General features: G+C 41.4%; 1 protein-coding gene across 5 annotated transcripts in view; it reads right to left on the bottom strand.

Annotated features, from left to right (window-relative positions):
* Window positions 1–14,233, bottom strand: part of Vps41 (VPS41 subunit of HOPS complex) — a 159,442-nt gene that overhangs the window by 65,898 nt on the left and 79,311 nt on the right. The window lies entirely within an intron of this gene.

The following is a 14,233-nucleotide window of genomic DNA, read 5'->3' as shown; positions in this document are numbered from 1 at the left end:
TCACAGCTCCAAATTTTGTCTCTATAACTCCTTCCATGGGTGTTTTGTTCCCATTTCTAATGAGTACTATATTTACATGGCTTCTACTTCTCCTTCCTCTTCCTTCTGAATTCGTGACCTCTCCTTTAATTATTGCTACACACACACACACACACACACTCTCACATGCCATCGTATAAGTACAACCTGCAGAGTCTATTTAGTGTTTCGACTATGTACATGTGTTAAAGGCAGACTGTCTGGGACTGGAGAACCTATCATGAGTCCTGACGAAGACTGAATGAAGGAGATTTCACAAGGCACGATCTCTAGATGAAGAGGTATAAGCAATCATACCCTTATTTTAAAATATACCATCAGCTTCTTCAGAAAACCATTAAAACTTGCTGTAAACAGAAACAACATTCAGATTCACTCCACAGAGCTCCCTGTGCTGCAATCAGTTTGTCTGGGGTTACCAGAGGAAACTGAGGCCGGCGGGGCCCTAGCTTCCCTTTGTCCTGTTCTGCTTCCAGGAGTTCTGGCAGGAAGAAAAGGAAGGAGACCAGAACTCAGATGTCAGTCCCTGTCAGCTTCGGTTCAGACCTGTAACATCTGTGTGACATGCAACAGGGAGAGCAAAGGTCCTCAGTGAGGGTTTCGTAAAGACAGAAAGTCCCAGGACTGGAAAAACAGAGCAAGCCTGAAACCCAAAAAGTGAACAAGCTAACTTCACTAAATGAAGGAAACATTTTAAACTATTTATCACTATAATTTAAATGTGATCTGTCTTTGGATGGTTCTAAACACGTCACTACTACTTTTTGTAAATAAAAATGAATTATCTGTAAGGAAGCAAGCATTCTTTTGTAAGTCATGTCTCTCCACTTGCTTGGTCCTGTATGCTTTACAATCCTGTCGGTCCAATCACAGCACCACGGTCCGGTTAAGGTACCCTCTTCACTGGGTCTGGCTATCATCTGAGCTTCCTTCCTTCTACCTGCTAGAGAAAGGACCACACCTTTCACTTTGCTAGACAGTCAGGCATGATGAACAGGGAGAGAGGAAGTAGGCTGCCTGAGAGCTACTCTTAGTCCTCCTCTCATTGTTAATACATGATGTGTTTGCCACTGGTAGAGAGAGCTATATAATGGCTCAGAGTCTCTCTTCAGCTGTATAACCAACCTGTATTTCCTAATGTTTCAAAGACTATACTGAATACATGGATAGAGTTAACACATCTCTGTCAAAAGGGACTCTATTTAGCTCGTGTCCAGCTCCCACAATGGCAGGCTACTGCCCATTCCTCAAGGGCAGAGCATGTAACCACTACAAAGCTTATCACAATTTTGAAAACTCCTTTTAATGTCAGACTTCCCTTGCTCCATGTAAGTAGCTGATGATCTTTTCAATGAGGACACAGACGTGCTCTCTGGCTCTCTGGACATGATGGCATTCTTTTCTTTGGCTCTCTGCGCCTAAGTAGCTCTTCCCTTGCATCATGTCCCCAGTTCCTAAGCAGTTCCTTTCAAGCCTCTTCCCCTGCCCTTATTCCTAACACACGAGTTCAGGCTTCTAAGCTTCACATGGTATTCAACTTCACATGTCTGCCAGCCATTGTCCTTCTGTGGGGCTTGCTCTAGGGGACACAGCGATTCATGCAGGAGACCATCATCAACTGGTGCACTTTCCATTTACGAATTTATACTAATCTACGGGAATTTTGAGTAGAAACATGTTTTCTAGCAGAAATGCCAAAGAAAGTTCTGCACTGATGACTTAGAGAAATATAAATGACTTTTCTTACACACATTCTGCACTAATTTAAGTACCACAAAGCTATCTGCCCTGATTTCACTGACATTTAATAAAATCCATTTCTTTCTCCTAGTCATAAACCTGCCTAGAGACCTACTGAGCACGAGTGTTCTACAAAGCATTTTAGGGATAAGTCATTGAACGAACTAGCCTTAAAAGCAGCTGGTTAATTTATTTGGTTTGTCTTCCACATCCTGTATTATCGAATTGTCATTATCCCAATACTGAGAGCAATTTAAGCTCAATGGGAGCTAAGTACACAGAGAGGAAAAGCTGTTTCCAAGAGGTCTATATTTTTGTTGTTGTTGGAGAAAGTATTTTAGGGCTTTATTTCCCATAAATCCACATTCTGGCAGTCAGCACTCTCAGTACTTATATTTCAATAGGAGCCTTCACATACCAGCAATATACTTTATTCTGCTGTGTTTTGTGCTGATAGATGTATCTAACACTTTCCTACACTACAAAGTGGTATACGATGCACATCCCAGAATCTCCCACACCTGTGCCAAGACCCCTAGCAGGTTTCTGGTATCCAGTGCTATCATTACCAATAACCCACTCTCCCCTAATAAAGGAAAGGGGCATGTTTCTGTTGTCAGCTCAGGATCTTGTAAGTTTATGAACAATGTGACTTTTTAGCCTTCTTCAACCCCTGCAATACTGCTTGCTCTAAGCAGCAAAGATGCCACAGGAAATAGATATGGAAGCCACCAGCTTTGTTCCTACAGTAAGGAAAAGGGAAAAGGACAGAGAGAGGGGGGAGGGGGAGAGGAAGGGGGAGAGAGGGAGGGAGAGAGAGAGAGAGAGACAGAGACAGAGACAGAGACAGAGACCATAAAAGACAACCTTGGCTAAGTCAGATGAGACAGTAGACAAGAAGATAACGAATCTTTTATGAACACAAACCTCCGCAACTCAGCACCTAATAGGGCAGTATCAGGAAAACAAGGCAAAGGGCAGAAGGACAGGAAGTCTTGCTATGGCACTAAAAGACTCGAGAATGATCAAAAATAAAATTTTTAATAGAAAACAAGGACTGGAGAGATGGCTCCGTTGTTAAGGCTCACTGCTCTCCCATAGGATCAGAGCTTGGTTCTCCATACCTATTATCAGGTGGCTTACTGGCTTTCCTGCATGCTCGTGCATACACACACACACACACACACACACACACACACACACAACCTCCTATAACTAAAACTCAAATAAATCATTTTTTTTTATAGAAAAGACAACTGAATGAAACACTATCCAGTATGCAAAAGGTACTGGCTGTGCACAGCTGAGAGAGGCCCCTAATTCTGATAGAGCCAGGGGTGACCAGGTAGCCAGGGGAGCAGGTGGGAGTCTTCATCCTGCATCTTGCTTTGACTCAGGACCAACATGCCCCCCCCCCAAATTTTTTTTTGTCTTTTTAAATCCCCACAAAGAAAGAACATACAGCATGGCAGGATAGGGAATATCATACAGCAGATAGGGAATATCATACAGCATGGCATGGTAGGGAATATCATACAGCAGATAGGGAATATCATACAGCAGACAAGGAATATCATACAGCATGGCACGGTAGGGAATATTCTCAAGCATATTTTTGCTTTAAATTCACTGGTTAATTTCTGGACATGCTATAATCCTTCAAACTTCTATTTCTAGAGGTAATTTCATGTGCTAAAGTCAAATGCAGACCAAGCACTGCTGCCACATGAAGTACCTATGCACAGGCATCCCACAGCCTCTTGACCAAATACGTGCTTCACAGGAAATGTTTAAGAAGCATGATGCCAAGACCTTGAAGGCTAACTGATTTTGTGAAAACTATGTGCATATTGATAAATGAAAACAAAACAAACCTGAATCGCTGAAAGGGGAAGTCTACTTAGCTACCACAGTTTCAAACTGGGAAACTAACATGAAAAGATGATGCTAAATCCAAAGGGTCCCACGAGGAACAGTTTCTTTTGTATTATAAAATAAGAGATAAAACAACAGGCAAGAGATATAAGTCTATGGAACAACCTACCTCCCCACTACAGGCTAAAATATCAACGTACCCATTCTGAAACATAGACTATTTAGCACTGTTGTCTATGGCACCTACAAATGCAAATTCATGGCTACAGATGCCTGAGAAATGAATTCATCTTAATCTGTTTTAATCAGATTTCCTATCATCTTTATTGAAGCCTGACACTAACTGGACATACAGTCAGTCACTGGTAGGTCTAGAAGCATGGCAGAACTGATGGGTTTGGATGGACTCACATCCCCGGGATGTGATCTGCAAATGCAGTCAACACATGCAATCACTCCTTATATACTTCAATCTCTACTTGTCTCACTTGACCTCCTATATAGTATCTTCTTGAGAACAGGAATAATTATCCCAGATTTAGGCAATATTAGTAAAAAGGCTTCAGGCTACTCAGTAATAGGCAGCAATAATTTGTGTTCAAAGTGACAATAAATATCAGATGGACAGTCTTCATTGGCCTGGCTTCTATTACATTAAAAGCTGCCCTGAGCAAAGAATTGTATCAGTCATACCACAAAGGCAGATCTAGATAATAATAAAATTTTCAAAATCTCTAATAGTTAAAGACACTGAAAAATAATGGTTGGCAGGGAAAACAATGATCGAGGCTGTTTGCACACAGCTGGGCTAAATGAGTGTGCATTGCTTGGAATGTAAGTTTAGTTGAATGGGTTCAAGTACTTAAAAACTAGTGATAACCTGTGACCTAATAATTCTAATCAAAGGAATCAATGCTAGGAAAATAATTCCAACAACAGACAAAAACTTGTGCCCAATGATTGCTAGACTCAGCGCAGCAAAGAAAATGTACAAGTGAAGAGATGGCATATAGACAGGGAAATAGTTACCAAGCAGTGGTAATGACTATCTAGAACATATGACAATTAACACAACTTAATCAGGAGAAAACTAATCACGCAGTTAAAAAGTAACATCTGAACAAATACATCTCAAGAGAAGAACAGATGGCCAATAAATAGATGAAAAACTTTTCAATTTTTTTGGTCAGAAAGGAATGCCAACCTCACATACTTTGAGATTTTTAACCCAATCAGATTGGCTATTATCAAACAAACAAACAAGCAAAGCAAACAATTTCTAATGCTGATGAGAATGTGGGAGAAAAAGCCCTACACGCTGCTGGTGAGAACAGAAATGAGTTGAGTCACTGTGAAAGTTGGTAAGGATGTTCCTCAAAAAAATGAAGAAATCTAATCATACTACAGAGATATTTGTGCATCCATGTTTACTGGAGTATTATTTGTAGTAATTAAGTTATGAAGTAAACCTAGGTGCCCACTAGGAGATGGAAGCTGTGGTGGTGTGAAAGAAAATGCCCCCCACAGGTTCCTAGGGAGTGATACTAATACTGGTGGGTGTGGCCTTGCAGGAGTACTTACGGCACTGTTGGATAAAACGGATCTCTAGGGATGGGCTTGAAGGTCTCAAGGTGCTGAAGCTAGGTCCAGTGTGGCACTTTCTTCCTACTGTCTACTGATTTAGATACACAACTCTCAGCTACCTCCACAGTCCTACAGTGTTCCCTCAGGATGACGACGGGGACTAAACTTCTGAACTGTAAGCCAGTCCCAATAAAATAATTTTCTTAATAAGAGTCATACACTAGAAATCCTAAGACAGAAGTATAAAGAAACTATGGCATAAATGCATAATGGAATCCTATTCAATCACAAGAATGATAAGTTATATGCAAGACAATAAATGAAGCTGGAGATTATGCTCAGTGAAATAAGCAAGACAGATTTTAAAACACAACTTGTAAGAAGAGAAACCACTAGGGGAAGGGAATGGAGTGGGAGGAGAGAGGCAAGCATAGAGAAATAGGAAGGAAGAAAAGAATGGGTAATAATAAATAAGGAGGATAGATACATTCAAAACACAATGTATGTATTACAGAAATGTCGCAGTGAAGCCTAGTTGTACAGCTGATATGCATTAGTACACTAGAGGCGGAGCGCAATGGGTGGAGCTTCCCTAACAAGCATGGGGTCCTGTGATCTATAAAATAAATGAATGTGTCTAGCAAAAAGAAGACCAGAAAGTTAGTTCATAATCTTGCTTAGACATACCATAATCAATGATTTGGTGTATAGCTCTTCTTAAATATACCTACACACATAATTATACTTCTAAAACAATGCCTTGGGACCCTTCATACACTTTAAAAAAAGTACATCAATAAAAACAATCTATCAGATGTTATCACACCACTTATTAAACCCATTGACAAAGGGAAAGATTGATTTGTTAAGAGCTTGGCTTGTCACTCACAGGTAAGCCTTGATCTGCTGATAAACAAACAACTTGATAGAGCACCAGCAGGGTAGAAGGCCACTGGGTGAGCGTGAAGGATCTTGGTAAAAACAAGCCGACTCCATAAGCATGTCTGTGTGAACACTTTCCAAAAAATAATTACAAGCTCATCCTATCTAAGATGGAAGGCCCTGGTCCTGCTTCTTTACCCTTGCACTGAGCCTTGGTGTAGCCTCCGTCCTTTTAGATAAGGCTTATTTAGCTACTCAAGAACACGATCACTCTGGCCTCTTTACAGCCTAGATCCTAAAACAAACAATTGCCTCCTGCAAATCACATCCTGAAATTGGCTCCATCTTCAAAGACTATCTTTTGACATCTTCTTCCTAAAACCTATGGCAGTTCTCCTAGTGATCTAGAGATAAAGGGCACACAGCCATCTAGGTATGTAGTATGTTTCAATCTTCAATGTTAAAAATATCCAAGAGAAATATTGTTTGGAAGCTTAAAAACAAAGAAAAGAACAGTATCAGATTTCTCCATAAACATTCTTACATATATACATACAAATAAAAATATCTATATACAAGTTTCTTTCTCAAATGATTCAGAATATTTATTTTCTCACCAGATCATCATTGTGGTTAATTAATAATTTTAACAATGTCATTCGACTACTACTGCCTGACCCACACTCTTTTGAAAACCACCACCCACTGTCACAAGGTAGTAGTGTGCATGCAATGACACTAATAACACTATCTGGGACCCTCCGCAAAGGACTATGCTCAGAAAGCGGATTTGAGCTAAGTACTCCTTGCAATGAGCATTTTGGTTTGTCTGAGTGATACTACCTAACAACGGCTGTTCCTGTAATCCCTTATTTTATGCAGCCCTACTTGGAAAGAAAGGGAAAGAGGGAATATTAATAACAGTCCCTCTGTATTAAGCCCCACAGGAAAACATGACGAGCATCAATCCACCAGTTTTATTATTCAAATATGCAATGAGAGATACAGTAAATAGGCAGCAAAAGAGGCTTGATTGCTCCAGGAAGAGAAGGATTCAAGGAAGTGCTATGGTCAATATACATACATGACACAGAAAGGGCTGCACAGTGCTTGCCTTATAAGCATGAAGACCTGAGTTTGATCCCCAGAACCCATGTAAAGGAAGGCAAGCAAATGCTTTCAGTACCACTACTAGGGAGTCACGGAAGGCTGACTGCTTGAGGCTCGATGACTGGTCATCTTACTCCGCACAGATTAAATTCACTAATTAACTAGTTAGTTAACTAATTAGTATTTCATAGTTCAGGTCAGTGAGAGACCACTTTTAAAAAAATACAGGAGACAGAGAGAGAGAGGGAGAGAGGGAGAGAGAGGAGAGAGGGAGAGAGGAGAGAGGGCAAAAGAGGAAAAGAGGGAGAGAGGGAGAGAGAGAGGAGAGAGGGAGAGAGGAGAGACAGAGAGAAGAGAGAGAGGAGAGAGAGAGAAGGAGAGAGAGAGGAGAGACAGAGAGAGGGACAGAGGAGAGAGGGAGAGAGGAGAGAGGGAGAGAGAGGGAAAGAGGGAGAGAAGGAGAGAGAGGTGTGGACTACAGCTGAGGAATAGCACCTGAGGTTGTTCTCTGGTCTCCAAATGTATGATCAGACACAATTACATGCATACACACATACATGTGAACATGAACCACCAAAAAGAAATATTACATATGGATTTTTCTTTTTTTTCTTCAAGACAGGGTTTCTCTGTGTAGCCCTGGCTGTCCTGGAGCCCACTCTGTAGATCAGACTGGCCTGGAACTCAGAAATCCTCCTGCCTCTGCCTTCCAAGTGCTGGGATTAAAGGTGTGCACCACCACTGCCTGGCTCATACGGAAATTATTTTTAAAAAAATTAAATTTATTGAATTTATTTTAAAAATTGACCTTCTTGCAGAAAAGCTTTAACGGGCATTCGATTGCCTGTGTAAACAGGATCATACAGCAAATGAAGCTAGCATGATCCTTCCCACATTCCACATGCAGTGTAGACACCATCCCAGACTGGGAATCCTACAGAGAAACAGTAGGAAAGTAACTGACACTTGGCACAAATGAATAAGAAGATGTCAATGTTGTGACGTAAATGATTTCTAGTTTGAGGAACTGATTCTATTTTTAGCCTCACCCGGTATAGAATATACAGAAAACTCCACCCAAATATGTTGCCACAGAGTTAATTTGCAAATTGGTTTTCTATGACTGAGAAACATGGTTTGTGGAGGTTCCGTTTGTGTCTTACTTCCTGTTAGTTTGTGTTTATACAGTGTTGATGTGCTGATAGCACTAAATTCTAGGAACAGAAACACAACTTAGAACAGAGCTTCCCAAAGCAGGATGGGACTGGGGACTTTTTTAGCAGTTCAGCACAAAGCCACTAGTCCATAACCTTGGCACTATCCTGTGGCTTAATACTGGCATGACCAGGAAATCCTCAACATGTGTTCTTAATTCTTCAAAAAGGCTCCGATGAAAAGTATAATGGTAAACTGTGTGACACGGCACGCCTGGAGAAGGTGGCCCGGACCACCCCAGTACAATGCTCACAGCTATCCAGGACAGCTGAGCTCTGCACTGTACACAACAGTATACCTAGCAGTGTCAAAATCCTGGAGCCCTACTGGAAGCCTACAGGCAGGATAGGATGCAACCACAGCCCCCAAACAAAGAGACAAGCAAACAAAAACCTACCACAAGCCTCCAACCTAGAACAGGAAAGTGGCTGTCCTCTTTCCATTCAGAAGGTCCTTTTCCTGTCTGCTGACTGACATTTTTCAGCATATAAGCAACCTGCCTCCGCACCCAGGCCCCTTCGCTTTACCAATAATGTCAAGCAGCTGACTACCTCACATTTAACAGTGAACCCCACCACAAACAGTGCCACAATGAACTAGAACTTTGTGAAAGGAGTAGAATCAGCTATCAGTGAAGGGTAGTCCAGAGTTCAAAGCTAAGGTTATGTAAAGCTAAGCTTATTTTGCTGACAAAGAAAGCCATACATTAAAATCAAAACAAAGCAAAACAAAGCATCCACACAGGACACTGCAGCTTTTCATCTAAAGCCAAAACTCCCTGGCTATGCTCATTTATCAGACTTCCTCCTTGTGTAAAATTCCATTGGTTCCTGTGTTAGAGCCCCCTCGGACAACACTTCTGGAAGATGGGCTTCTTCTTCTTCTTCTTTTGTTTTCTTTCTTTTTTAAACATGGAAACAAACCATAATTTTAAATATGCTTTTTATGCTCGAGTGTCAAGCAGTAGAGTCCACTGTTAAATATACTAAATTTTCTACCAAGTTTTCTTGGGAATCCAAAAAAATTTCTAAACATAAAAAGAACAAAAACAAAACCCCTCTGGCCTACTATTCCTAGTCCACTACGGAGAAACCATGGTCTCCCCAAACTACAGGGCTGGAACCTTGAAAGGCAAATGAGACAGGGCCATGGCAGTCTCTGGAATTTCCTGCACACGCCTATATTTATGTGGCGCAACTCTGAAATGAAAATTTTAATGGCTTTGGGACATTTTACGAAATTAACTTTAATAGTTGTGGTTTGAATTAAAACGGCCCCACAGGTCCATGGAGGTGGCACTGCTAGGAGGTGTGCTGTGTACCCGTACCCCTTTTTTGGAAGTCCATAACTAGGGAGTGGGCTTTGAGGTCTCAGAAGCTCAAGCCATTCGATTCCTGCTGCCTGCTGATCCAGATGTAGAACTCAAGTTCCTCCAGCACCATGTCTTCTTGCATACTGCCATGCTTTCCGTCATGATGATAATGGACTGAACCTCTGAAACTATACACCAGCCCTAACCTTGGTCATGGTATGTGTCTCTTCACAGCAACTAAGACAATAGTATTTAAACAACTGGGGGCTGGGAAGATGGCTCAGCTGTTAAGAAAATAGGCTGTTCTTCCAAAGGTCCTGAGTTCGATTCCCAGCATCCACATGGTGGCTCGAAATCTTTTAACTGCAATTATATTGGACCTGATAATCTCTTCTGGTGTGCAGACAAAATGCCCATATATAAAATAAGTAAACAAACAAATCAATCTTTAAAACAGACTTAAACAACTAAAATATTAAATACAGTGTCTCGGTATTCTTATGAATAGCCCACATATCTTAATAGCAGGCGTTTGCTTTCCTGCCTGCTTTCCCTGTTCCCAGCCTATGGGCCACTTTAACCCTGTTTATAGAAGTTGGCTCATAATGTAAAGGACTACAGAACAGATCAGTGTTCTTATGGTAAAACACCTGTGTTGCACATCATATCTCCATCTGGGCAGTTCGTCTCTAGGTATTTGAAATATCAAGTTATTTCTGATTCTAACCTCTAAGTTACACAGTATTTGCCTTTTTGTTCCTTTTCTTCTACATCATCTGCTTTTTACTCTATTCAGTAGGCTCTTGGTGCCCATGACATACGATTATTATAAGGTTATCAATAATTACTAAATGCTAGACTCTTCAGATTGTTGCGTGAATTTATGGTGCTAGTTTAAAACTCCAGTTAAAGCAATAAGAATTGCTTTTGGACCAATGCAGTCTTTGCTTTCCTCATTTTTCAACGTTTATAAACTTTTATAACTCAATTAATAACTCTTAAAAGTTGGCCAACATATACCAGAAGAAATTAACTGCTCACAACAGTCACTACTTCAGAGACCTGCTGCTGCCATGTGGTACAAGCAGGCAGAAGACACCCAGAGCCCACCAATGCATGGCCAGCCCATGGCAGAGCCACTATGATGTGCAAATATGGGGTAGAGGAATGGGAGAGCAAGAGAAGCAGAATGGTTTGTGCACTATAAAGAGAGGAGAAATGGAAATATGAGGATAGAAAGGAACAGTCAAATATAAGTAGCCTGCCCTGCCGCCTGAGACCATGGTGAAGCCCTGGCCCATATCTGAGAGATATATGTGGGTTTGTGGCTATGCAGCATCAGGGGTCTATGTCAATGTCTGTGGCTCATATTACCACCAAAGGTCATGGGGACATCCCTGGTGTGGCCTGCTGCCTGGGACCATGTTGATGACCAAGGGCTCTGTAGAGCTGGCCCCACCCGTTACTGGCGTGGCACTCTGGAAAGCTTGCCCAAGTCCTGCAGGCTACTGCACTGGGTAGCACAGAATAGCTGGCCCTGGTGGTGGGGAGTGCCAGTGAGCTGCCGCAAGTGCAGGAGAGTTACGCTGGCTTTGTGTGGTGACATGGGTGAGGGAGAATGGGAAAGCTGACCGGTGCCAGCTGTTGAAAAGTCATTGTGAAGAAATACAAAGCAAGAAAGGTGGAGAGTGAGGATTGAGAAACCTATGATTTTAAAGAGGGGACTGGGAGACAGTTTCATTTGCAAAGATGACCACAGATGATGATCTAAGGCTTGTACCACTGGACACCACAGAAATGCTTCTGGTCACTGGAGAGGAAGATACTGTTGTAAGTCCAAATGCCCAGAGAAGCCACATGATGGCAAGGTAGATAGATACATAGGAATGTATCAGAAGGAAAGTTATATGAAGGGGGCTAAAAAGACTTAGGAGTTAACAGCACAAATGCTCTTTCAGAGGATGAGTTTGGTTTAAGGCATCCATCTCATATAGTTCCAGTTCCAGGAGCCTGTAACTCCAGTTCCAGGGTATCTATCAAGACATCTGACCTCTGTGGGCACTTGCCTTTACCCAGACACAAGCACATGTATGCCTAAGTAAAAGTAATTTCCCAGCCCAACTTCCTTATCCCTAGCCACCTATGGCAGATGACTTGGTCCTGCCCTCACTGGTTGTAGCACTCAGGGCATTGGGCTCTCTACCTCACCTGGTCAGTGCAATAGAGCTGGCCCTAGTGTAGGGAGCATTGGGAAGCCAGACCCAAGGGTATGAGCTTTGGAGTGCTGGTTTTTCCCTTGCTGGCCTGCAGTATTTGGGTGAGCTAGCCAGAGCAGTGCTGGAGAGTTCTCACTGGTAAGGTGTGGGTATGGGAGAGTGGGCAGGTGGACTAGCTCAGTTATCATCCAGGCCCAGATCCATCCAGGGCTTTGAGTTCATCCATCCCAATATGGAGCACATGAAGGGACCGGTCCTGCAGATCCATATCTGCTGGATCTCCCTGATGCAGGGAAACAACAGGATATCTGAGAGGAGTCCTGGTGAGGATTCAGTATAGATCATGTAGCAGGAGCCAGAGGCCTCAAACCAGACCAATGACTCACTATAATGAACATTGTTAAGTAAAGCTGTGTGGGTATACTGTGGGTCACACTACAGCTTCCATGATGAGTGTGTGTGTGTGTGTGGGGGGGGGGGGTATGTGTTGTTGTTGTTGTTTTGTCCTGTATATTTTTTGCTTTATTATTTTCTTTTGAGTGGTAGGCTGTAAGGGTAGAAGACAGATACAAAAGGATGGGGAGATGAATGGGAATATGATGTTCACAAGGAATCAACAATAAATTAAAAAATAATAATTACTATTTAATATCAGCTATAAATGCCTTTTCTTACTTAAAAAAAAAAATAAGGTACTGACGAGATGGCTCAGTGGTTAGGAATACTGGCTATTCTTCCAGGGGACACAAGTTTGAGTCTCAACATCCTCACGGTGGCTTATACAGTTTGTAACTCTTTTTTCCACTGGGTCAGATTGGGTCAGATGCCTTCTTCTAGGTTCTGAAGGCACCAGGCAAGCATGTCACACAGATACACATGCAGACAAGATACCTATATACATAAAATGTTTTTTAAAAGGAAGATATATTTCTTAGCCCAGATATGAGAGTGGTACATAGAAATAACATTTAAACAAACACCCATACACAAAAAATATTTTTTAAGGCAAGATATAGTTAATAATCCCGACATGGTAGTACATGCCTTCAATCACAGTACGTGATTGAAGGTAGAGTCAGACAGCTGCTCCATGTAAGTTCAAGGCCAATCTAGTCTACATACCTAATTCTAAGAACCCTATATCAAAACATATAAGTAAGAAAAACATAAGACTATATCTTCAAATAAATGCAACTATTTCAACAAAACACAATAATGCAAAAACCATGTGGCACAGGCAATCGTAAAAAGTATACACTGTGTGCACAGAAGAGAGCGATGTTCTGGAGAGTTCTACAACTACACCAAACCAATAAATTTTAAAAATACCATTTAACTAAATATGTCATCAGAGTTTATGAAAACAATGTAACATTTTACTATTTATGAAGTATAAATTTACATAATATACTCAATGAATACAAGGAAACAAATCAATACTGTATAAAGGACACATACATGTTTCATGAAGCTCCTAACATGTAGGAGAACTTATAATGGCCCCTAAAGAGAACTCAAGAATGTTTCCAGAGCAGAACCTGTGCTACAACACAAGTTGAGTACTTGCCCAGGCCCTCATCTAGCACCCATCTCTGGGCTACTCTTTAAATCCAACTAGTAATGAAAGCAACCTGTCTTAAGTAATGTTTAAAATGGCTGCAGATTATTAACTCTTTATCTTCACTGAATTCTAAAAGAATGCACAGGTCACAATCAAAGCTAAGCGATTTTATGCAAACAAAATCTCCTCACCAAAATCTGTTTAATAATGAAATAAGAGGGGTTTTAAAGTTATTTCTCAAATTTGACAATCACAACGAAGGTAGTTAATTTGTCTAAGGCAAGGACGGTCAAATTAAGCCTATGATTCCCATTACTAACAACACAAGCATTATGAATGGTGTAGACAGGACTACAACCAAAAGGTGACAATGAACTACAGGACAGGAGAAGGAAGGGGAACTGCTTAGAAGAAACCAGAATTCTTGTGACCTCCACTCTGTACCGCAGAATGGGTCCCCGGATCTGCCACATGGCTTGAGAATGAAAAGGGATGTGCTGTTCTCTATCCTGCCACCTCACTCCATGTCATACCAGAGCAGGAGGGCACGGGTAACTCACACCATAGAATATTCTGGATGCTTTGGAAAGTGGGCCTCAAAGCTGTTAACTCACAGCTGCATCACTACCTAAATAACTCAGACTACCTCTTTCTTAACGGCTATATACAAAGTAATATTGTCATTTCTACTACGTGATA

This window comes from Mus caroli, chromosome 13, assembly GCF_900094665.2.
Source record: "Mus caroli chromosome 13, CAROLI_EIJ_v1.1, whole genome shotgun sequence".
In the NCBI taxonomy this organism is placed as follows: domain Eukaryota; kingdom Metazoa; phylum Chordata; class Mammalia; order Rodentia; family Muridae; genus Mus; species Mus caroli.
Note: the sequence above shows the minus strand (reverse complement) of the source record. Positions and strands in the feature narration are given on the sequence as shown.